The sequence below is a fragment of the Dasypus novemcinctus genome, chromosome 22, assembly GCF_030445035.2.
Source record: "Dasypus novemcinctus isolate mDasNov1 chromosome 22, mDasNov1.1.hap2, whole genome shotgun sequence".
Taxonomy (NCBI): Eukaryota; Metazoa; Chordata; class Mammalia; order Cingulata; family Dasypodidae; genus Dasypus; species Dasypus novemcinctus.
In genome coordinates, this window is record NC_080694.1 from 20745576 (window position 1) to 20769762 (window position 24187).

The window sequence follows — 24187 nt, forward strand, 5'->3', positions numbered from 1 at the left end:
TTCATTCCATTGTATATATATTCAACGTCCATCCTTCTTTATATCAATCCAAAAATATTTTCTTTTTCTTTCTAAACTTTACATTTTGATGTAATTTGGAAAAAGAAAACACAGTACTCTACCTCTCTGAACACTTCAGGCTGCTCAATTAATTATTTCAGTATGGTCCTTTTATTTTTTTTTTACAACATTTAATATAAGAAACAAATTTAATTCATTCTATACAATAAATTTTTCAAGTATAAAACTCCTATAATACAATTTTACGATGTTTAGCATATCTCCATAGTAAGAGAGTGTTCTTAATAAATTGTCACTTTGCTCCCTTTCTAAGAAACTACTACTAGTCTATCCATTTATTCATTTGGTTTACCATAGGTTTTATTTTCCTGCTCTAAGCCTTTATATAATTTATGTAATGAAATGTTCAATCCTCTGCTCCAGGCTCTTTTTGCAAACATGAAATGTTTCTTGATATCCATGTTACTGAATCTACAAGTATTTTTATTTTTGGTTTTAAATTGTGAGTAATGTTATATATATTAAATATCTCACTGCTTGCTTATAATTTTTCCTTTGATGGATACCTGTGATTTATCCACATTTTAGTTTTTAAGAATAAAATTGCTATGAACAATCTGGTACATGTTCCTTCAGACATAAGCTTTAATTTCTGGATAAATAACGAAGGCTGAAATTGCTGGTCTGAACACAGGAAAGGTGATATATAAATATCACACTAGCAACAAAATGCATGAGAGTTTAGGTTGAGCAAAATTCTCATAATTGTTAATTTTTAAATTCTGGAGGCATATAGTAGCAAGCATTGTAGTTTTAATTGTCATTTTCCTTGAGAATATTCCAATAGGAATGGTGTACTAAAATGTGAATCTAGGCTCCATAATTTAGAAAATAATTAATGCATATTTTCTAACTACAATGTAAGTAAATTAGATACCAGCAACAAACAGTTTTTGAAATTAAGCAACATATTTTAAACAATCTGAATGAAAAAGAAATTAGAAGACAATTTTAAAATATTTTGATTTGCGTGATAGTGAATGACTGCAATGGAATAGAATAAAGTACAGCACTGAGAGAAGTTTAAGACTGTAAGTGATTATATTAAAAATGAGAAAAGTCTAAAGACAAATGACCAACATTCTTAGATTTCCAACAGAAGAAGCCAGGAAAATAAGAACAAAGTGATCCCCAGCTATGTAAAACAAGTCAATAATAAAGAAAAGAGCATAAAATGGAGATACAGAAAATAGAAAAGCAACAGGAATAAAGCGATAAAGCAAAAGTTTTCTTAGAATATCAAAATGATAATTTCAACCTATTTTTATCAATAGTAGAGGATAATTTAAAATTTCCAATATCAGGGAAGTGGATGTGACTGAACTGATTGAGCTCCCATCTACCATATGGGAGGCCCTGAATTCACTCCCCAGGGTTTCCTTGTCAAGGCAAACTGGCTTGTGCCCACAGAAAGCAGATGGCCCATGCCCTCAGAGAGCTGATAGCTGGCACCCATGGAGAGCTAACAGCCCACACCTGTGGAGTACTGATGGCCTATACCTGCGGAGAGCTGGTGCAGCAAGATGATGCAGCAAAGGGAGATAAGCAGACACAGAAGAAAACACAGAGAATGGACACAGGAAGCACACAGCACTCAAGTGGCAAGGGAGGGATAAATAAATAAAATAAATCTTTAAAAAAATTATTCAAAAAACATTTCCAATATCAAGATTTAAATAATTTTTCCAAAAACAACAACAACAACTAATGCTACTGAAATTTACATGCTTGACAGACATTCTGTCAAAAATGAAGTTAATGAGAGTTTTCAGGTGTAGGAAATTCCTAAGGCCATGAGCATATGCCAAGGATGAGAAACAGACTCAGAAAGACTGAGAGGTGCCAGTGTTTTATCTAAGGCTGACCTTCTTGGTAAGGAGTCTGGACAGACTCTGAAGGGATGCATCCAAGAGGCAACAAGATAAAATATTAAAATGTATAATGTACAATAAAAGCTCACATGATGCTTAAAAGGAAATATTCCATCCAAAGTAAAAGATAAAACCTGGGAAACAATCAGCAAAGCAACAAAGAAAACTACTCTTTGAACATACCATGCAAAGACTTCAAAAAAAAAAAAAAAGTAGGCTTCAAAATATTCAAAATATTAAGAAAAAAAGACAAGTTTTCCCAATACGAAGAATGAACCAAATGAGAAAGATGCAAATAGAAAACTGTAGCTGAATACCAAAATAACAGAAATAAAACATCTCCGGGCTGTATCAACAGCAGATTAGAGCTGGCAGAATAAAGAACCAATGAGCTGGAATATAAGACAAATGAAATTATTTAGGATAAAGAGCAGGAAAAATTAATGAGAAAGAAGTGAACAGAGCTCATGAGAGCTGATAGCAAGCATACCAAAAAGCACACTGTGTTTACAGAAGGAAAAGTAAGAGAAAGGGGCAGGAGGAATATTCGAAGAAATAATGGTAAGGAAACTCCCAAAATTAATCAACGATATGTATGCACACCTTCAAGGAGCTCAAAGAACCCCATACAAGATAAAATCATAGAGGAATGTGTCCAGACACATGGTGATCATACCATCAAATGTCCAAGATAAAGAGAGAGTTCTGAAAGCTGCAAGATTAAAGCAATGTGTTTCATACAAGCAAGTTCAAATAAGAAAAAAGCGACACTCATCAGAAACCATGGAAGCAAAAATACAGAGGTATGAAATATTTACAGTGCTGAAAAAAAATACTTGATATTAAGAATTATAATATTAATAATATTGTGCCTTGTGAGACAGTCTTTCAAAAAGAAGGGAAAGATTAATAAGACATTCCCAGGTTGTTGTTTTTTATGCTAAGGAAGGAGTTGGTCAGCACAAAACCTGCCATTCAATTGTAAAGTAAGTTTTTTAGACTGAGAGGAAAGTACAGTGGTTCAAGTTGGCATACAAAAAAATTAAGATTTCCACTAAAGGTAATCCTTTGTGTAATTATAAATACAGTAATATTATATGGTATATTAGATATTTAACTCCACTTTTTACTACTTACAAGTTCTAAAATTCTAGTAAATAATATGTAATGATAAATCTATTGTTATGGATAGTCAATGTATAAAGATACAATATGTAAAAATATGACAAAAATGCAGGTGAAAGGTATAAGGACAGTGTTTGTATAAATGAGAAATAATAATTACATTTCAGTTTTTATGGCTAAGAGATTTCCAATGAGTGGAAGTCACTCCAGAGTTAGGCTTATGCACCTCTCAGCAGGATATCATTGACTGCAATAGTAAACAGTTCTTTAAACAGCCAGGCTTCTGAGGGCATTAGAGGCATCTAGACACTATAGAGGGCAGATGAGTTAAGGAATTCAGCACCCTATCAGTGGGCCATACTTTGGAATTTATGCTTCCAAGTGTCACAGAGTTAGGCTCATTTATAATTTCCCTACATATGGCTCTTATGACCCTTCTATTTACACCTATAATTTATACTATACTTATTAAATGTATGTTCTAAAGATTAAATCTTTGGTCTATTCATTTGCTGGTTAACCCTGAATCTCAGCAGAGTTGCAACACCTGTTCATTGGACCCACTCAGGACAACAAACAAGGAGATGATGATGGACAAAGCCCATCCCAAGGAAGAGAAGGTGTAAGTGTAAGCAAGATAGTTCCCTCCACCTGCTCCACGGGATCTAAATGCTTCTCAGTTAGAAACATAGTGAGCGTCACCATCCCCAAATCCTCAAGATTGGGGAATGAACAATGGACTAAAGTAGGCTTACTATTATTCCATTATAGACATTATTCTAACAATGGAAGAACTTTTATCAGTGGTATAAAAGCAGTGGCCTCCAGAGGTTCTGAGGGGAGGGAGAGGGAATAATATGTGCAACTTGGAGTCATTTCAGGAACATTGGAATTAACCTGCATGACATAGCAATGACAAATACATGCCATTATCCATTTTGTCATAACCTATAAAATTGTGCAGGGCAGAATGTAAGCTATAAACATGGTTAGTAGAATTGCTTCAATATATGTTCATCAATTTTAACAAATGCATCACACTAATGAATGATTTTAATGTCGGAAAGTGTAGGAATAGAAGGGGTGAAGGATATGGGAATCCGCTATATTTTTTATGTAACATTTATGTAATTTAAAGCCTTTTAAAAATAAAAACATTAAAAGCCTATAATTATAATCTTGTAAAAATTTCAACAAATTTACTCTGCTTATTCATAATATTAATACTGAAGTAAAGAGCTTATGGGTAATGGCATTATATGGGACTCCTATTCCTGCACGATTTTTCTGTAAACCATAACTGCTTTAATTAAGAATAAAACTGATCACTGTGACAAATATCACTGTACACTGCTAAATAGTCAATTAATAAGAACACAGCAATTATAATTATATGTGTATCTAACAGCACAGCCACAAAATATGAGAAGCAGATATTGGCAGAATTGAAGGGACAGATAGATGGTTATACAGAAATAGTAGGAGACATTAACAAGACACTTTCAGTAATGGATAGAACATCTGGACTGATGGTCAACAGAAAAATAGAGGACAAATAATAAACTAATGTAAAATGCCAACAGTAGGGAGAATGGCATATATGGGTATATGAGAACTATTTACTATATGTAAACCAACAACTGCCCTAGTAATAACATGAATATAATGTAAACAACTACTAAATTAGTTGCTAATATTAAAATTTGCAATCTAAGTAACAAATAGATTTTAAAAGTACTTTAAAATTTTTAATTTAAAAAATAATCTTGAGTTTCCCGAAATGTATTTGTCAGGATTGTTGGTGATTTAATACATTTTATTTATTTTGGAAATGTAACATGAATTACATCATATTTGCATAATTCTGTGCACCTATATTTTCCAGATAAACACTTTCTGCTGTTACAACATTATGCAAGGGCAAAACACATTTCCATTGCAAAATAGATAATGGATCTAAATCTAGCAGATAAGAAAAGTTTTATTAATAAGTTTTCAGATTTCAAATTGAACCTATTTTTTAAAAAACCACAATTTATGGATTTTTAATGCAGAATATTATTATTAAAGAAGAATGTTAATGATTATCTTAAAGCTGTTATTAAATTCTTTCTCTTTTCAAACCATATATCTGTGTGAGGCCATACTTTCTTTATATTCTGCAACCAAACCAAACCAGCATATAGCAAAAGAATGAATGAAAAACCAGATATGAGAATTCAGCCATTTCCCAGTAAGCCCAAATAAAATAAAGTTTCAAAAGGATAGAATAATCTCTTCCATCTCAAAAAAAAAAATTTATTTACAAATTAGCATATTTTTGAAATGTGTTATAGTATTAAAATATTTATTTTTAAAATAATTTCAATATATTTATGTATATATGCTTTAATTTCTAATATGGTAATTCTCCATGGATATATGCTACATACTTAAAAATTATTTAGGTTTTCAATATTTTTATAGTAAAAAGTATCCCTGAAACAAAAAACAAAACAAGAAGCATAAGTGCAAGTGATTATATAAATTCAAATAAATTATGTCCTGCTAAATTTCAAGTAAGCTCAAATAATATACTTTTGTGTATATGACCCCAAAATGAGCTTGGGGTTTTTGAAACCCTTTCTGAGTGTTTCTGATGAAGGAAAAACTGTCTTATACTAAATCAAGTAAGATTTCTGCTTTCATAGATTTGACATTTTATCTCTTTTCACCAAACTTCCCCTACCAATTTCTGTAACTGTAATGATAACCTGTAGCTGTATGCGGAGACTTCTTTTTTTTTTCTTTTTTTTTTTTTTGAGGTAAAAGGGTTAGGTAATGAAACACAGACCTTGTAAGTGGGAAATTAGTGCTCAAACACTGAGCCGCATTGACTTCCCTACATTGATTTTTTTCATTTGTTTGCTAGTTGTTTGTCTTTGTTTTTAGGAGGCACTGGAACCAAACTGGGGGACCTCCAATGTGGGAAGCAGGTGCACAACTGCTTGAGTCACATCCACTCCCCAGACTTGTATTTTTGAGCATTCATTTCTAAGACATTCTTTTTTAAGCAAATCAATTTTATTGATATACTTTAATAAAACAGACAATTCACCCAAAATTTTACCAATTTACTCTAATGTGAATAAGTTATATTTATAATATGACATAAAATTGAAAATATATTGAATAAACAATGACTGTAATATTTTGAATACTTCTCTTTTTTTTAGGTTCAACAAAAACTCATTTGGTAATCTTATTGCTAATAACACGATTACAAATTTAACTAATCTCAAGAGTTCATTCAAAGAATGCTTATAATTCAGGAGTTGGAAGAAAACTGGCCTCTCAAGATGGTGTAATCACTTTTTCCCTGGGGTTTCTGAGAAGTATGACCATACATGTTCCCCTAAAGAATAACAATATTTATAAAGAATATAGAATCACAATTGTAACTATGATTATGGGTAAATATACATTTCCTGGAGAAGTGACTCCTTGAACTGTGAAGCAGAAGCAGAGATTTTGTAATATCTATAATTATGCAAAATAAATATTCACTTTCAGAAGATAAACATGTTTCCTAATATTTCAGGTACCTTTTTATGCTTTCATTTGTGTTTCTTTAAAAGGACTAATGAAAAATCACTGACATGACTGTTATAGTTCTTAAGACTTTTAGTACACTTAACTGTTTCTGTGCCATATTATAAATTGATAATTACAGAGTCTGAAAGTTTCTGATTTATTATAGATGATTAGTGTTTAAAATGGTACCTGATGCTATGAATGCAATCCACTGACTATATTCCAATACTGAAAATATAATGATACAGAAATTATCAAGAAATTGAGGTAGCATAAGCACTATGAATTAAATATTACTTGAAGATTGTAAAGGACAAATAAGAAATTCAAAGGCAACCGTGAGTGACCAAAGAATTTCATGGAAATCAATCCTTATAAGCAAAATAGCCCTTATACTATGAACACATAGGTCAATATGTCCAATGAATTTTTTACCATGAACAATGTTTTGTATTTATTTGCAAGATATTAGGGACTACTTATTCTCTCTGAAGATTGATAATATGCACTTGTACTTCATATGTTTAAAATTGATGAGGAATTGGTAGCCCACTCTGGTTTTTTACTGTATGTAATATTGTGAAGTAATTGCTAAATATCTCTGAATTAATAAGGAGCAGGGACAAATCATGAACTCTCTCTCTCCTTGTATCACTAAAGGCTTGCATTTAAATATTATGATGCACTCTGAATTAGAATATATATGGTATATTTAGACCAGGGAAACTTGAGAATTTAGCATACTGATTGCACAAATGCAATCTGAAGTGATAGAGGATAGGAATGAGAGTTATTAGGATAAGCAAAATTGTGTGATTTGATAAAGGAAATTTAAAAATCACCTGGAGCTATGGTTCTGCACAATAACAAACCCGTAGATAAGTAATATCAAATGAGTATTCATTTATATTTAATAAAATGCTAAGGGACTTTTTTTTCCTCATAAAATTGAGGGTGACAAAAAATATGCATAATAGAAATCATAGAAAAATAATCGGTAAAATAATTATTCAGAAATGCAAAAAAATTCATATAAATATAATCAATGAAATAAATCAGTTTTATTTGATCTTTGTCATGTAAACTACTAGTCAAATTTATACTATTTTGTAATTACAAATGGAGTATTTATACAATTATCAATAATGAAATTGCAAATTCTAACATTTTCAGTAATTACTCCTCCATTATAATTTCTCCACATATAGAAATATATAGTTCTGAAATTATATCCCTCATGATTTGTAGTTTTTTAAATTTGAATGTATTTAAGACAAAAACATGTTTTCTTTAAGGTTTGGCATGATCCAGACAACCAGAAGAAAGAGAGTTTTGGTTACGATAGCTATTTTGAGTGAGAGGATCTAGCAGAATCTAGAAAAGCACATAAGCAATATATCTGGACAGAAAATTAGTCCTTCACCAAATATTGGATCTCATGCATGATGGAAGGAAGGATGCTTTGAGGAGGAGAAATGTCAGGTGGGACAATTTTCTTAGAAACTGTTTGAAAGTGAGAGAGTAAGCGAAACAAACAAAAAGGGAATCTTGTATACCTGCAACAGAAAATTGGAGCCCATCAAAATCTGATAATTATTTTGTTTTGTATGGAAAGTGCTGCAGAGGAGAAAAGAAAAGGCTTCCATGCTTATCTTTTAGAACAAATGAAATGAATGTGTGATGAGATATAATCCATCTGGTCTCCTTTGGATTAAAAAATTTCTAAGAAAAATCTCAGAATTGTTCATTAATTGTGATAGAGTAACCAATATTTATTCAGGTGACCAAAGATGAGACTATTGTAGCAACATCTGAATCAGCTGGTACATGATAGCTGTTTAATGTTTCCTAGAAGAGTTTGAAATAATATCCTACTGAAATAGTGTAAATATGACTGAACAAATGAAGAGTTAATGATCTTGATTTAATTTTATATCATTTGATAAACTTAGAATTTTGGATCTTATTAATATCAATATTAAAAAATAGAATGGAGTTGGGAAACAAGGTAAAAAGGTAAATATATAAAAACATTGACTTCAGAGTACTGCATTTTGTCCATTTCCTCTAAGCTTAATTCTATGTGAGAAGCTTAACAATCATGGCATTATATTTGTTAATTGATTGGACTATCCCCATTTTGCTTTTAGTATATTCTTATTTTCTATTTTGACTACAGGGAAACAGCAATATATTAGGAAAAATGAGCAATCTTACTATTTTCACAGAATTCCTCCTTAAGGATATCACAACCACTGGAAACCTGCAAGTCCTCCAAGGTCTGATGTTCTTAATTATGTATTTGGGGGCTGTGATTGGGAATTTTCTAACTGTTATTGTAATTATAAATGACCCACACCTGCACACTCCAATGTACTTCTTTCTAGGCAATTTGTCCTTCATAGACCTTTGCGGCATTTCAGTTATTGTTCCAAAAGTGATTGTGAATTCACTGTCAAACCATAAACTAATTTCCCTCCCAGCATGTGCTACTCAAATTTTCCTGTATATCTTGTTTGGATCCACAGAGTTTTTCTTCCTGGTTGTGATGTCCTATGATCGCTATGTAGCCATTTGCCACCCTCTGCACTATGGACTGACTGTCACCCCAAGCCTGTGCACACAGGCAGCTAGTGGCGCATGGGCATGTGGGTTGGTCTATTCTTCTATCCACACAGGTATCATGTTCAGGCTTCCCTTCACAAAGTCCAATGTGATCCATCAATATTTCTGTGATGTGCCACAAATTTTGAGGATCTCCTCTTCAGGTGTTCAGTTTCATGAGTCTATGGCCTTAGTTCTAAGTGCTTGTATTGTATTAGTGTGTTCTTCTTTTATGTTCAAGTCTTATATTTACATATTTTCAATGGTCCTTAGGATGCATTCTGTGGAAGCTCGCAACAAAGCCCTATCCACCTGTACCCCACAGTTGGCAATTTTGATTTTGTTTGTGGTTTCTGGGTTGACTGCTGTCTTTAGTTCCACTGCAAATGACACATCTCTTAGTAATCTCCTCATGGCTATGTTCTATACCATGGTGCCCCCATTTGTAAATCCCATTCTCTATAGCTTGCGGAACAGAGAAATTAAGATTGCTCTATGCAGAATGTTCCGCAGATGTTTTGAAATGCCTAACAATGTATTATTTCATATATGTTCTTAAATTTTAATTTCTCCCTATTAAATATCCAGAGTTTTGTTCTCTATATGTTATTTTGTTGTTTACATATGTGACAGTGAGATATACATTAGCATCCTAATTTTTCAACTCCATTCTTTTTGTAATTCAATGATTTACCAGGAAAATATTTCCCACATTTTGAAAATTCCTTTGAATGATGCTGGAATGATTTATACTAAAAATGGAAAATGATAGCATTTGTTGAAGCCACTGAATGAGTACCAAAACAGGTGCCTATGTATGTGACAGAAATTCAAGTTACAGGATACTGTTAACCTAGATGTCAATATTGAGAGTTTTACATTAGAAAATTCAATTTAAATTGCTCTCTTTGAACTAACTTTCTACAACTGTCTGCATGAATTATTATAGTCATTAGGAGTGAGAGACAGCTTCAGAATTAAAAGTAAAGTAAGGGCATAACACAAGGATATCATAGTTGCTTCCTTCATTAAAATTTAGACTATAAGAACCTGTCCTTCAACAGAGCTTATCTTTTGGAAGATTTTACTCTCATCTTCCGATCTAGCTGAGTTGCTGATTCACTTCATCTTTCTGCATGGAGAAGAAATATTACAAAGCAGAGTGAGCTGCAGCAGCAAGTGGAACTGTATTTTGCTTGCAGAATATCATATTTCTTATAGTATAGGATGAATTATCCCCACCAAAACAAATATCAAATATTGTCCTCTCAATAAAAAGTTTTAATTTTCTGATCCTCAGAAGAAGCCAGCTTTCTGATATTAATTAATCTTTTTATAACTCAGAGTTGAATCTCATGAAGACTGCCTTTTTAATTTAGCATCCTTATCTAGAAATGTATTAGTCTTTGGTAGCTTATGTTCATTTAACTTTAGCCTTCCTCCTGGGACACACCAGGGAAATTCTTGAAAAACTGGTCCTAGATATGCTCAGTTAAAGGAAAATGGAAAAAAAAAAAGTAAAGGATACAGGAAAATACAGATGACTTCAAAAAGAATATCAATGGAGATATGAAAATTTTGAAAAGGAGAAAAAGAACGCCATAAAAGAAATTAAAAATTCCTTAGAGATGTTAAGCAGCAGATTGGAGATGGAAGAAGAAAGAGTCAAGCAATGTGAAGATGATACAATTGACATCATTCTGTCTGCAGTCAGAAAGAAGATACAGGAAAACAAAAAACTAAAACTAAGAAAACTTGAGGCACCTGTGAGGCATGGTTAAGCAAAACAGTATGTGCATTATTGCAGTTACAGAAGGAAAAGAAACTGAGAAAGGATAAAGATAATTGTCAAAGAAATAATGGGTGAAAACTTCTGAAACTTAATGAAAAAAATGATGTACATATGGAAGAGGTCTAATAAACACATCAAACAGGAAAATCCCAAATAGACCCATACTACAGAATTTTATAATCAAACTTTTGAGTGCTAAAGATAGAGATAATTTTAAAGCCACAGTAGAGAATCAACACATCAAATAAAAGTGAGCCTCAATATTATTAATTGCCAATTTTTCAACAGAAACCATGGGGGTTTTAAGGCACTGGGAGGAAATACTTAAAATGCTGAAAGAAAATAATTACCTACTAAGACTATTAGATCTGGTGAGCCCATCATTCATAACTGAGGAGAGGTTGATAATACATTCCCAAATACACAATATCTAAGGGAGTTTGTAACTACTAGTCCTGCCCTGCAAGCAATGGTAAAGAAAATTTCTCAAATGAGAAAAATGATGCTAGAAAATACAGTGATGTAACATGAAGAAAAAAAGATCTCCAGTTAGGATAACAACATGGGTCACTATAAATGCTAGTACTGTTGTGTTTTGGTGTATAACTCCACTTTTTACTTCCTGAATGATTGAAAAGGAATATTCACAAGATACAATGATTAAAGCAGTGTTTTTGATTCATAATATATAATAAGTAATTGTTGAAAATAACTATATATAGGTGTGGACAGAGGGATATAGGAGTATAGTTTGTTTGTCATTGAAGTTAATTTGATATCTAAGCAAACAAGATTGTTACAGACTTAGGATGCTAAATTAAAGCTCCATCTTAATTACATAGAACATAAGAGAGAATATGCAAGTTTACAGGAAAAGATATTAGAATACAGCTAGCAAACTGGCGGAGGCTAAGTGTATGGATAATTAATAAATAGTGGCTCTGAAAATTCTGTTATGGGAAATGCAAAATTTTGGTAATGGAAGGTGGTAAAGGTAAAGAAACAGTAAATATTGGACATCTCACTTTCCTTGGGAATGGTTGATATGGGAAAGTTCATGTTGTGTGTCTGTGAGTGTGTTTGTGTGTGTGTGTATATATATTCACAGAATTTTTTTACAAAGCCTGAGCACATGAAGTGACAATGAAAATTAACTGCAATTTATGAGTATGGATAGGATATAATATTGGAGAAGACAAGGCCAAAAAAGGACATTCAGGATAACATGAAAAAACGTGGGGTATAGATTATAAACTTTATATCAAAGATAAATGTATTGAAATAACTATTAATATTGTGGTTACATGAGTATTCTGGTTCTTAGAAAATGTCCATGACTATATAAATTTTAATTAATGAGTATAAGGTATGCTTCCTAAACTCATATATGAATAAAGTGGATTTGTAGATGGATAGACATTTACTAGAAATAGAGAAATTTATAAACTGATGAATATATAAAATGATATGGCAAACGTGGCATGATAAAAATAGTTAAATGTTAACATTAGTAGACGTGTGTATCTATACGGATGGGGAGTTGGCGTTCTTTGCAGGGGTTTGATATTATTTTTGTTAACTGCCCTGTAACTTTGAAAGTATTTCAGAATAAAAAAGTTGAAAAATAAATAATCCTAGTAGACATGTGAAATGTGTCCATATTCCCCAAATCCCTGAAATATATCCTTTTCTTTGCAATTTTCAGTAATTGATGACACCATTAAATGTATATTAAAAATTACAATGGGTACCTGGGGAGGAGTTCTGGGAAGATGACATTGGAGTAGGCAGGCCAGGCTCAAGTCTCACACAAAAACAACAGAGAAAGTGCCAAAAGCTGTCCAAGGGACCTGCTTTGTGTATCAGCAGACATTGAGAGTTCTGTGCAACTCACAGTAGGGAGAGAGTCAGAGATTCGAGGAACGTGAAACAAAAAAAAAGCATTACTTACTACATACCCACACCACAGGGACATGTTCCCATTGTCCAAACCTCAAGACATAAATCCTGAGTGGTGCTGCAGGGACAGTTGCCAGACATTGTATGTCCTCCCATGGCCCACTGGGTGGACTGTAGGAGAGTGTGGGCTATGGTGTGGACTATTGATCATGAGGTACAGTGGTGCTAGAGATGTATTCACCAAATGCAATGAATGTCTCATGATGATGGAGGAGATTGTTGTTATGGGGGGAGGAGTGGGGTGAGGGTGGGGTGGGGAGGTTTATGGGGACCTCATGTTTTTTTAATGTAATATTAAAAAATAAATAAAGATAAAAAAAGAACAAATGTAAACTTCAGAGGAGACACAGAATTTGAAATAACTATTCAGTGATGTTCAAACAAATATCCTAATAAATTCAAGGAAAAAAGTATATATATAGCTGAAGAATTAAAGGGTATTAAAAAGATACTGGATGAGCATAAAGAAGAATTTGAAAGTATAAAAGAAACAGAAATCATGCAATTGAAATGCACAAAAGAAGTGATTGAAAATACATTAGAAAAAATGTAGCACTGATGTGGAGAAAGTGGCCATGGTAGCTGCTGAGGGTAGGGAGTGGGAAGAAGAGATGTGATGTGGGGGCATTTTCAGGACTTGGAGTTGTCCTGGGTGGTGCTGCAGGGACAGTTGCCAGACATTGTATGTCCTCCCATGGCCCACTGGGTGGACTGTGGGAGAGTGTGGGCTATGGTGTGGACCATTGACCATGAGGTGCAGCAGTGCTCAGAGATGTATTCACCAAATGCAATGAATGTCTCATGATGATGGAAGAGGTTGTTGTTATGCGGGGAGGAGTGGGGTGAGAGGGCTGGGGGGGTATATGGGGACCTCATATTTTTTTAATGTAACATTAAAAAAATAAATAAAGACAAAAAAATGAGGTTGAGTTTAAAATCTTTACAGAGAAACAAAAACTAAGAGTGTGCTACCAAAGATGGTAATTACAAGAGATTCTAAAAGGATTGCTTGTCTTAAATGAAAGGAAAAAACTAGGGTGAGAGATTTGGAGAAGAAAGTATAATTGAAGTTTATTAGAAAGGGTAAATTAAAGAGTGAAAAGAGTGTAAGAAATGACCATGGAAAACCAAAGGAAAAAAAAATGGAGGAAGTAAGTAAAGCCTTTAAGGTAATAACATTGAATATTAATGACTTAAACTTGCAATCAAAAGTCATAGACTAATGGAATGGATAAACTAAATATGAACCATCCATATGCTATCTACAAGAGACTCACCTCAGACATAAGGAAAGGTCAGAAAAAAATTCCATACAAATAGTAACATAAAAAGTGTTGGAGTAGCAATGCTAATATCAGATAAAATAGAATTTAAATGTGAAACTATGATAAGGGATGAAGATGATCATGATATATTAATAAGTGGGGCAATTTCTCATGAAAAAATAACAATAATAAATACTTATGCACCTAACCTGAGTGCCCCACGATACATGAGGTACACATTTGCAAAACTGAAAGGAGAAATAGATGTGTCTAAAATAATAGTTGGTGACTTAAATAAAACACTATCAATATTGGCTGGAACACATGGACAGATGATAAACAGAAAGCTTCAATAATATGTAAATGAACTAGACCTAACAGATAATTACAGCTCATTACACCCCAAAATAGCATGGTATGCATTCTTTTCAAGTGCCCATGGATCTTGCTCCAGGATAGACAATTTTAAAAATTGAAATTATACAAAATATTTTCTCTGATCATAACAGAATGAAGCTCGAAATCATTAATGAAAGGAAAAATGGAAAATTCAAAAATATATGGAGATTAAACAGAACATTTTTAAATAATCTGGGTCCAAGAAGAAATTACAAGAGAATTCCATAAATATCTAAAGATGAACGAAAATGAGAACACAACATATCAAAACCTCTGGGAAACTGCAAGGGCAGTGCTGAGAGGGAAGTTTTTGTTTTTTTTTTTTGATGAGAGAGTGTGACATTTTATTTTTTTTTAATTTATTTTTATTGACTTTGTAATAATATTACATTAAAAATATATATATGAGGTCCCATTCAACCCCACCCCCCCACCCCACCTCTCCCCGCCCCCAGCAACACTCTTTCCCATCATCATGACACATCCATTGCGTTTGGTACCAAACGCAATGGAGAGGGAAGTTTATAGCCCTCTATTCTTACATAAAAAAAGAAGAGCTAAAATTGAAGATCTAACTGCACTGCTGGAGGAACTAGAAAAAGAATAGCAAACTAATCCCACACAAAGCTGAAGGATATAAATACTAAAGATCAGAGCAGAAATAAATGAAATTGCAACCAAAAATCAATAGAGAGAATCAATGAAAACAAAAGTTGGAATATAGAGACCAACAAAATAGAATGACAAAGAAAAAAGATAGAAAATACAAATGAAATTAGAAATGAGAGGGGAACATCACCACTGACGCCAAAGAAATAAAAGTAATCATAGGATTATGATTATATTCTGAACAAATGCACACACAAAAAAAATAGGTATTTTTTACAAGATGCACAAATTCCTTAAAAATATGAACAACTTAATTGGACTCTAGAAGAAATAGGAGTTCTCAACAAACCAATCACAAGTAAAGAGATTGAAAGAGTCATCAGAAACCTTGCAAAGATTAACAGCACAGAACCATATGGTTTCACAGGTGAATTCTACCAATCATTCAAAGAAGATCTAATACAAATCTTGTTCAAGCTATTTTTAAAAATTCAAGAGGAAAGAACAAAAAAACCCTCTCATTTTATGAAGCCAAAATCACCCTAATAATAAAACCAGATAAAGATACTACAAAAATAAATAAATAAATTTCCAAACCAATAACTCTAATGAATATAGATGCAAAAATCCTCAGTAAAATATTTGCAAATAGAATCCAAAAGAATATTGAAAATTATACACCACAATCAGGTGGTTTTTAAATGATGTATGCAACACAAGAAAATCAGTGTACTAAACCACATTAATACATTGAAGAAAAAATTATATGATCCTCTAAATTGATGCAGAAAGGCATTTGAATAAATACAACATTCTTTTTAATAAGAATTGAAAATTTTTATTATCTTTTTTTAATATACAGGGACCACACAAAATGATATATTAAAAAAAAATATGAGGTTCCTATATACCCAGCTCCCTACTACCCTCACTCCTCCCACATCAACAGCTTCTTAAAATAGTGTGATACATTCATGGCATTCGATAAGTAAGTTTTGGAGCATTGCTACCCTCTCTTCCAGTCCATTAAGTGTGTTTTGGCAGGTAATAAAGTGCTCTGCATCTGTCCATGCAATACCTAGGACAACTCGAAATCCAGAAAATACCCTAATGTCACACCTCTTTTTTCCTTTCCTTGCCTTCAGCAACTCCCATGGCTACTGTCTCCACATCAATGATATAATTTCTTCCATTGCAGAAGTCACAATATTTCTGCTGTAGAATAATAGTAAATCCACTCTAATCCATATTTTAATCCTCCATCCTGAAGAAACTGGGCTGGTGATATCCACTCCATCTTTAAATCACGAAGTCATTTAGATGCCAAAAGGCTGACTGATGGAATTCTCCTGCTTGCAGCTGTAGACTCTCAGTTCCCTGGTGAGGTGGTTGACCATTCTCACCTCCGTGTTTGCTGACCTGGGTAAGTCCAATGATCTGGAGAGTAGGTGCTGCAACTCTGCTGAGGCTCAGAGCCCTGTTGGAACATAGTCCAAAGTATCCTGAGCATACACCAACCAAGGAACCCCAGGTTCAGTGAAAGTGCCACAAGAGTCATGCATAGAGATGTCACATCTTAGTCCCACTCCATCACACTCAAGAGCACTAATTCCAAAATAGGGCCATGGTAAGGCACTGAATGCCAGAGCAATCTGTCCTGAGTGTAGGGTCTGGGTGTCTCCTTAGCCTCAGGAACACCACTACCTGGAGTTGTATCTACTTTGTCTGTCTCTGAGACCTTGCTAATGTGTGCATAAGTGTGATCCCTCTGATGACTTCCTGTCTCATTTTGAAGTCTCTTAGCCATATAAACTCATTTGTCTTTAATATTTCTCCCTTTTATTTAAGATCTTTTCCTAGTTGCATCACTAGTTGATGTTTGGTAATAATCCCTTGGTACCAGGGAGGCTCATCCCTGGGAGGCATGTCCCATATTGGGGGAAGGTAATGTTTTTACATGCTGAGTTTGTCTTGGAGAGTGGCCACATTTGAGCAATGTGGAGGTTCTCAAGAGGTATCTCTTAGTCATTGTGCAGCTCTAGGCTTAGTTGAAATTTTAAGCACACAGGCTCATAAGCATAGTCATCAGTATCCAGAGCCCATCATTGGATCTTCCTTCTTCACTGTTTTTTGCCATTGTACATGCAGGATTGTTGCTGCTCCATCAGGGAGTACAGCAGAGCTCTCTGGAATGGGAACTCAGCACTCCCTTGGTTTTTGTGTGAAACTCTACCACCTATGTCAATACCCAATGAAGGTCTGAACATATCTATATACCTTATATGCATCTCCTGGAGAACTGCTTCCCACCCATGCATGCCCCTTCAATGACACCACACATCAGTGCTCCTCTTCTGCCTTAGTTGAACCCCTCTGTGACCCAAAACTTCTTCAAAATTGAAAGCTAATACATGGTCAAATTGAATAAATAGGAAAATGAAATGGTAATGATAGGTTTGAAGATTAGAAATATAATATGCAAAAGTTTAGAAAAAATAAATTAACAAATAAATTGGGGTATTAAAAATGAAAAATATCATAAGAAAATAATTTTTTGATGTTTTGCCTTTCATCACTGTAATAGGTGTTGCCCTGTGTGTACAGTAGCAAGGCAATCTCTTTCATTTCTTCCTCAGTGGCTATATTGTTGTGGTTTTTCTACTATTATGTCTTCAAAAACTTTTAGGTCACAGTAAAGTCACATATAGAATATAGGGAACCCCCATAAACTCAACATCAAACTCTTTTTTCTTCCTTCTCCAGCAATGATGTTTTTATATGTGGATGTTGACCAAGGAAGAACTCAGAAATAGATGCTCCCTTCTGCAGTCAAGTTATTTTTGACAAGGTGCTGAAGACTTTCCGGCTGGACCAGGACAGTCTGTTCAACAAATGGTGCTGAGAGAACTGGATATTCATACCCAAAAGAAGGAAAGAACATCCTTCTCTCACATCTTATACAAAAATTAACTTAAAATAGTTCAAGGACCTAAATATAAAAAGTAACAACCATAAATCTCCTAGAAGAAAATGTAGGAAAATATCTTCAAGCTCTTGTGGTAAATGGTAGTTTATTAAACCTTACATCCAAACCATGAGCAAAAAAAGAAAATAAAAGATAAATGGAATCTCCTCAAAATTGGAAACTTTGCATCTCAAAGGACATTATCAAAGGGAGAAAAGGGAGCTGAATCAATGGGAGAAAATATTTGGAAATTACATATCCAGTAAGGATTTAACATCCATGATATTTAAAGAGACCATACAATTCAACAATTAAAGGACAAACTATGCAATTCAAATATTGAAAAACATGAATAGGTAATTGTCCAAAGAAGAAATACAAATGGCAAGCAAACATATGTAAAAATGTTCAACTTCACTAGCGATTAGGAAAATGCAAATCAAAACTACAATGAGATATTATTTCATACCTACTGGATTGGTCACAATTAGAAACTACAAGTGTTGGAAAGGATTCATTATTAAAAAATCAGAAAACTACAAGTGTTAGAGAGGATTTACTGTTGGTGGGAATGTAAAATAGCACAACCATAGTGGTTGATTGTTTGGCATTTCCTAAGTAAGTTGAATATAGATTTTCCACAGCAATACCACGACTAGGTATACACCCAGAAGAATTGAGAGCAGCGACATTAACAGAAAATTGGCATTATTCATAATTCCAAGAGATGGAAACAACTTTGATGTCCATCAAATGATGAATGGATTTAAAAAATTGTAGTGTATATATACAATGGAATATTATGCAGCTGTAAGAAGATACTAAATCCTGAAGCATATGACTTCATGGGTGAACATAGAGGACATTATGTTGAATGAAGTAAGCCAGACACAAAAGTCAAATACTGTATGATTGCATTATTATAGACTGAATATATTGTGTAAACCCATGGAGATAATAATTAGATAAAGGCCACTAGGAAATAGGAGGATAGAAAATGGAAAGCTGAGGTTTAATCTGTGCAGAATTGGTAAATGGTTATAAATCTTTGGAAATGAGTAGCAATGGTGAAATACCATCATAGTGTTTGTAATCAGCAGAGCTATTATGTGGGTATGCCTATCTGAAAAGGAAAGCCTAAGGCATATTATTAGGTGGTAAGATAAAAAATGTAGCATGGGGCTGCATAACATATTAAAATCTCATTTGAAATATGATTAGGGGTAATATTGCATATAAGACATTTTATAAAATACAAATTTAAATAAAATAGAGGCACAACAAGAATGATGGCTATGTATGGCAGGGGAAGAATAGAGTTTGAAAAGTGATGAATTTTTTCTTTGTCTTTTTTTCCTATTAATATTGTCATTGTTGTAATGAATATACTCTAATAATGATTAAAGTGATAGATGCACAACTATGTGATTATAACAAATACATTTGATTGTGAACTTTGGATAGATTTGTACTTTATTAATAAGTATAATAAAATTTATTTGTTTAAAAAACATATCAATTAAAGTCAAAGCATTTTATTTTTTAAAAAAGAAAGTTACCTGGTAATTGTTTTGCTAATGCTAAATAAGTAAGGACAAATAAATTTATTCGTGTATTGACTTTATCTTGATTAAAGTAAGATTATCAATAAAATTGTTATGAACCTTTAAAAAAACTTTAGAGAAATGGATGTGCTCAAGCTTTTCAGCACCTGCCTACAATATGGGAGGCCCCAGGTTTGGTTCCTAGTGTCTCCTAAAGAAGACAAACAAGACAGCAAGCTGATATAATGGGCTGGCACAGCATGTTGATACAATAAGATGACAGATTGGAGAGATGCAATGAACAAACACAATGAGAGACTTTACAAGCAGGAAGTGGAGGGGCTCAAGCCATGGGACACCTCCCTCCCACATGGGATGTCAGAGTTTTGGTTCCTGGTGCCTCCTAAAATAATAAGACAAGCATACTATGAATAGACACAGAGATCAGACAGTAAGCACAAACAATGAAAGGGAGGCAGAAATATAATAAATCTTTAAAAAAATATTAATTTGTTACTCCCTCAGTCATTTGCACAGCTGTTTTCTTGGAAGATGTAACAGTCCAATTCTATATTCAAGAAAGAGTCTTTCTAAGTCAAGGAAACAATTCTGAAAGTTTACCTAAGACACTAATCCTTTATTTTGCACAAAATCTTGGGTTTTACTTAAATTTATATTTATATGCAGACATACTGTCCAATGTGTAGATATTTGATTATGTAGATCCACTATATTTAATTCCCAGGGTAATGATAAAATCATCCTAGCTTCGTTAATTTTCCTTTCAATTTTTTGGCAATAATATATTTTTATGGTTCTTAGATTACTGAAGATCTAAATTTCTAAGCATAAGTTTTTAATTAATATTCCCTTCATGAGGGAAGGTATATCAAGCAAGAAGCTAAAGTTTTTCTAATCTGAAAATTTTTTCCAATTTTCTTGTATTTTTTGATAACTTTTAAAAATTTAAAAAGAATAAAATGCCTTAGATTACATAAAAAATACATAAAAAATATAGGGAATTCCCATACACCTCAACACTGTACATCCCAAACTTTTTGAGATTAATAACATCTTTTATTAACGTGGTAAATTTGTTACAATTGATGAACACACATTGAAGCATTGTACTGATGAAGGACTAGAGTTTACATTATAGTTTATATTTTCCCAGCTCAATTTTATAGGTTTTGACAAAATGTATACTGCCCTGTATCTGCCATTGCAATTATACGCATGACAATTCCAATGTCCCAAAAACGCATCTATTTTTTTGCTCCTACTCTTCCCTCTCCCTCCACTCAGAAATTCTGGTGACCACTGCCTTTGTATCAATGATAAATGTTCTTCCATTGCTAGAATAATAGTAAGTCATTTTAGTCCATAGTTGCTTTCCTCACTTATGTTTGTTCATTCCTCAATCTTGAGGATTTTGGAATGGTGATGTCCAGCCTTCTTCCAAGTGAGAGTGAGTTTAGATCCCATGGGGCAGATGGATAGAACTGTATTGCTTGCAGTTGAAGACATTCTCCACTTCCAGGGTGGGTATTGCCCATCGTCATCCTTTTTTTTTTTACTTGTCCTGGGTGAGTACAGTGAATTGGAGAGTAGGTATTTCAACTCTGCTCAACTGGCATAAGAACAAAATAAAAATATAGGACTCTGAGACATATATTTTGCAAGTAAAGTGCTACTATAGGTTCAAATAAAAGGGCCAGGAGAGCCCTGTGTAGGGAAATTTTAATGAGTCTAACTCTGATACACTGGGGAGCATATATTCCAAAGTAAGTCTCATTGAGAGACTGTCAAATTCCTGAAATTGTCTGCTCTGCCTATGGTATCTAGATGTCTCTAAAGCTCTCAGGAGTTCCCTTGCTTTGGACACTGTTTACTGTGGCAGTCAATGAGATGCTCTTGAGATATGCATAAGGCTAACCTCTGGAATGACCTCCTGAATCAGTTAAAAATCTCAGCCATAAATATAATTTGTATTTAATATTTCCTTTTTTGATTCAAGTATTTTTTCCAAATTCATCACTTTTTGATACTTGGTAATAATCACTTTGTGCCAGGGAGGCTTACCCACAGGAGACATGAACCATGATAGGGAGAATGTAGTGGTTTATTTGCTGAGTTTAGTTTACAGAGAGGCCTCATTTGAGCAACAAGGAGGCTTTCAGGAGGTAACACTTAGGCAATATATAATACTAGACTATGTTTCAATTTCACATGAATAGCAGGAATTCCCAGTGTGGAAATTCAACATGCTTTTTGTTATTGCTGGGTCCTCCACCCACCAAGAGGATGCCCCATGACCACTTGAACCTATTCACAGACCCTAGATGCATGCCCCAGACATTCCCCCCATGCTGAAACTTCCCACCAGTGTTCCTCCACTGCTACAGTTGTGACACTTCTGTAATAAAAAACATCCCCCAAAACAAAGCCAAAAAATAAATAATAATGAGTAAAAAGGAAATAAAAGAATTTAAATATCATGTAAAATTAAAAAGAAAAATAATAAATTTAGAAATATTGCATCATTCATTGCTGTAAGGTCTGGTATCTTTTAGGTATATTGACAGTTTCTTCCCTATATTACCCAAGCGTCTTTTTTTTTCTTTTTTTTCTTTTTTTTGAGCTTCATATTCAAAGAAGCTTAGGTTACAGAAAAGTCAAATAGAAAATATACAGGGGCGGCTGCCCCGGCGATCCCCGGCAGCAGCGGCCCCAGCGGCACGGCGGCTGCGCAGCCCGTGTGGAGAGCGACACCCGGGCCGAGCCGGGCGCGCGCGGGCCGCGGCATGTGCCAAGCGGGCAGCGGCTGCGAGCGGGCGGACAGCGAGAGCACTGGCCCCGTCGGAGTGGCCGCCCGAGCAGCGCCGGAGACGGGAGAACAGCCCATCTTCACCACCCGAGCCCACGTCTTCCAGATCGACCCGAGCACCAAGAAGAACTGGGTGCCCGCCAGCAAGCAGGCGGTCACTGTTTCCTACTGCTACGACGCCACGAGGAACAGCTGCCGGATCATCAGTGTGGACGGAGCCAAGGTGATCATCAACAGCACAATCACGCCAAACATGACCTTCACCAGGGTCGCCGAAGTTCGGGAAGTGCGCCAACAGCAGGGCCAACACCGGCTTGGGTTTCTCCTCCGAGCAGCAGCTGATGAAGTTTGCAGAGAAATTCCAGGAAGCGAAAGAAGCTACCAGGAGAGCGAGAGACAAGTCGCAGGAGAAAACTGAGACCTCAAGGAACCATTCCCAAGCGTCCAGCGTCTATGGGACCGAGGACGAGAAGGCCTCCCACGCCGGCCCTGCCGACGCCCACCCGAAGTCTGAGAAGGACAAGCTCAAGATCGCCTGGACCCAGAGCGCCGCCAACGTGAAGAAAGGGGAGACGGAGCTGCAGACCCTCCGGGAGAGCCGCGCCCGCCTGACCGCGGCGCTGCCGGAGTCGGCGGCCAGCGTGGAGCAGTGCAAGGGGCAGTGCTCCATCTGCAGAGACGAGAACGACCGGCTCCGGAACAAGACTGACGAGCTGGAAGAGCCGAGCAGCGAGACAGACCGCGAGAAGGAGAACACCCAGCTGCGGAAGAGGATTGGGGAATTGGAGTCGGAGCTCCGGCCAAAGGAGACGGAGTTGAAAGATCTCCAAAAACAAAGCGAACTCCTACCTCAGCCATGCCACATGCCGGAGTGTGAATACGTGTCTGAGAAGTTAGAGGCAGTGGAGAGAGAGAATCAAAACTTGGAAGACAAAGTGCGGTCCCTGAAGACGGACGTTGAGGAGAGGAAGTACCGCCAGCGCCACCTGCAGGTGGAGCTCAAGAACTTCCTGGAGCGCTCCAGGGCAAGACCGACGACCTCCGCGACTTCCGCCGCGGCCTGGCCCAGCTCGGCGCCGACAGCGAGGGCGGCCCGCCCCGGGCGGCCGCTGTTGGTGTTGCTTCTGTAAATGCAGGCGCAGTCCGTCGTGTTTCCAAACCAGCTGTGCCGTCCACGCAGTCCTCCTCAGAATAGAAATCTCCTCTGGCTCCTCTAGCCCTGTGAGGGTGTGGGCAACTGGAAGATTCTGCCTCAGGAATCCAGAACAAGGTCTACCTTAAACGTTTATGCAGTCAGAGCAGGGGCATTTGTATCTTTCTTAAGAGCTGTTGCAGCCATACGAACAAAGTATTTTCTAATCCAAACACGAACACCCTTTACACCAGGCCATTTTGTTCTTTTTATCTAGTAGCGTTCAGAGTATTTGAGTGTCCACCAGGCACCCGTCCGTGGGAGCTGGAAGGGCACAACTCACTCTCGGTGAATACTGAGATGCTAAATAACAACTGCTTTTAGAGACTTGTGCAGAGAAAGAAGACCGGTTTCTGGTGGGTGCGTTTTTTGTCATGGAGA

At 35.3% G+C, this 24187-nt stretch overlaps 1 pseudogene; it reads left to right on the forward strand.

Moving 5' to 3' along the window:
- Positions 1–22591: 22591 nt before the first annotated feature.
- Positions 22592–23809, forward strand: LOC131275274 (homer protein homolog 2 pseudogene; annotated as a pseudogene).
- The last annotated feature ends 378 nt before the right edge of the window (positions 23810–24187 follow it).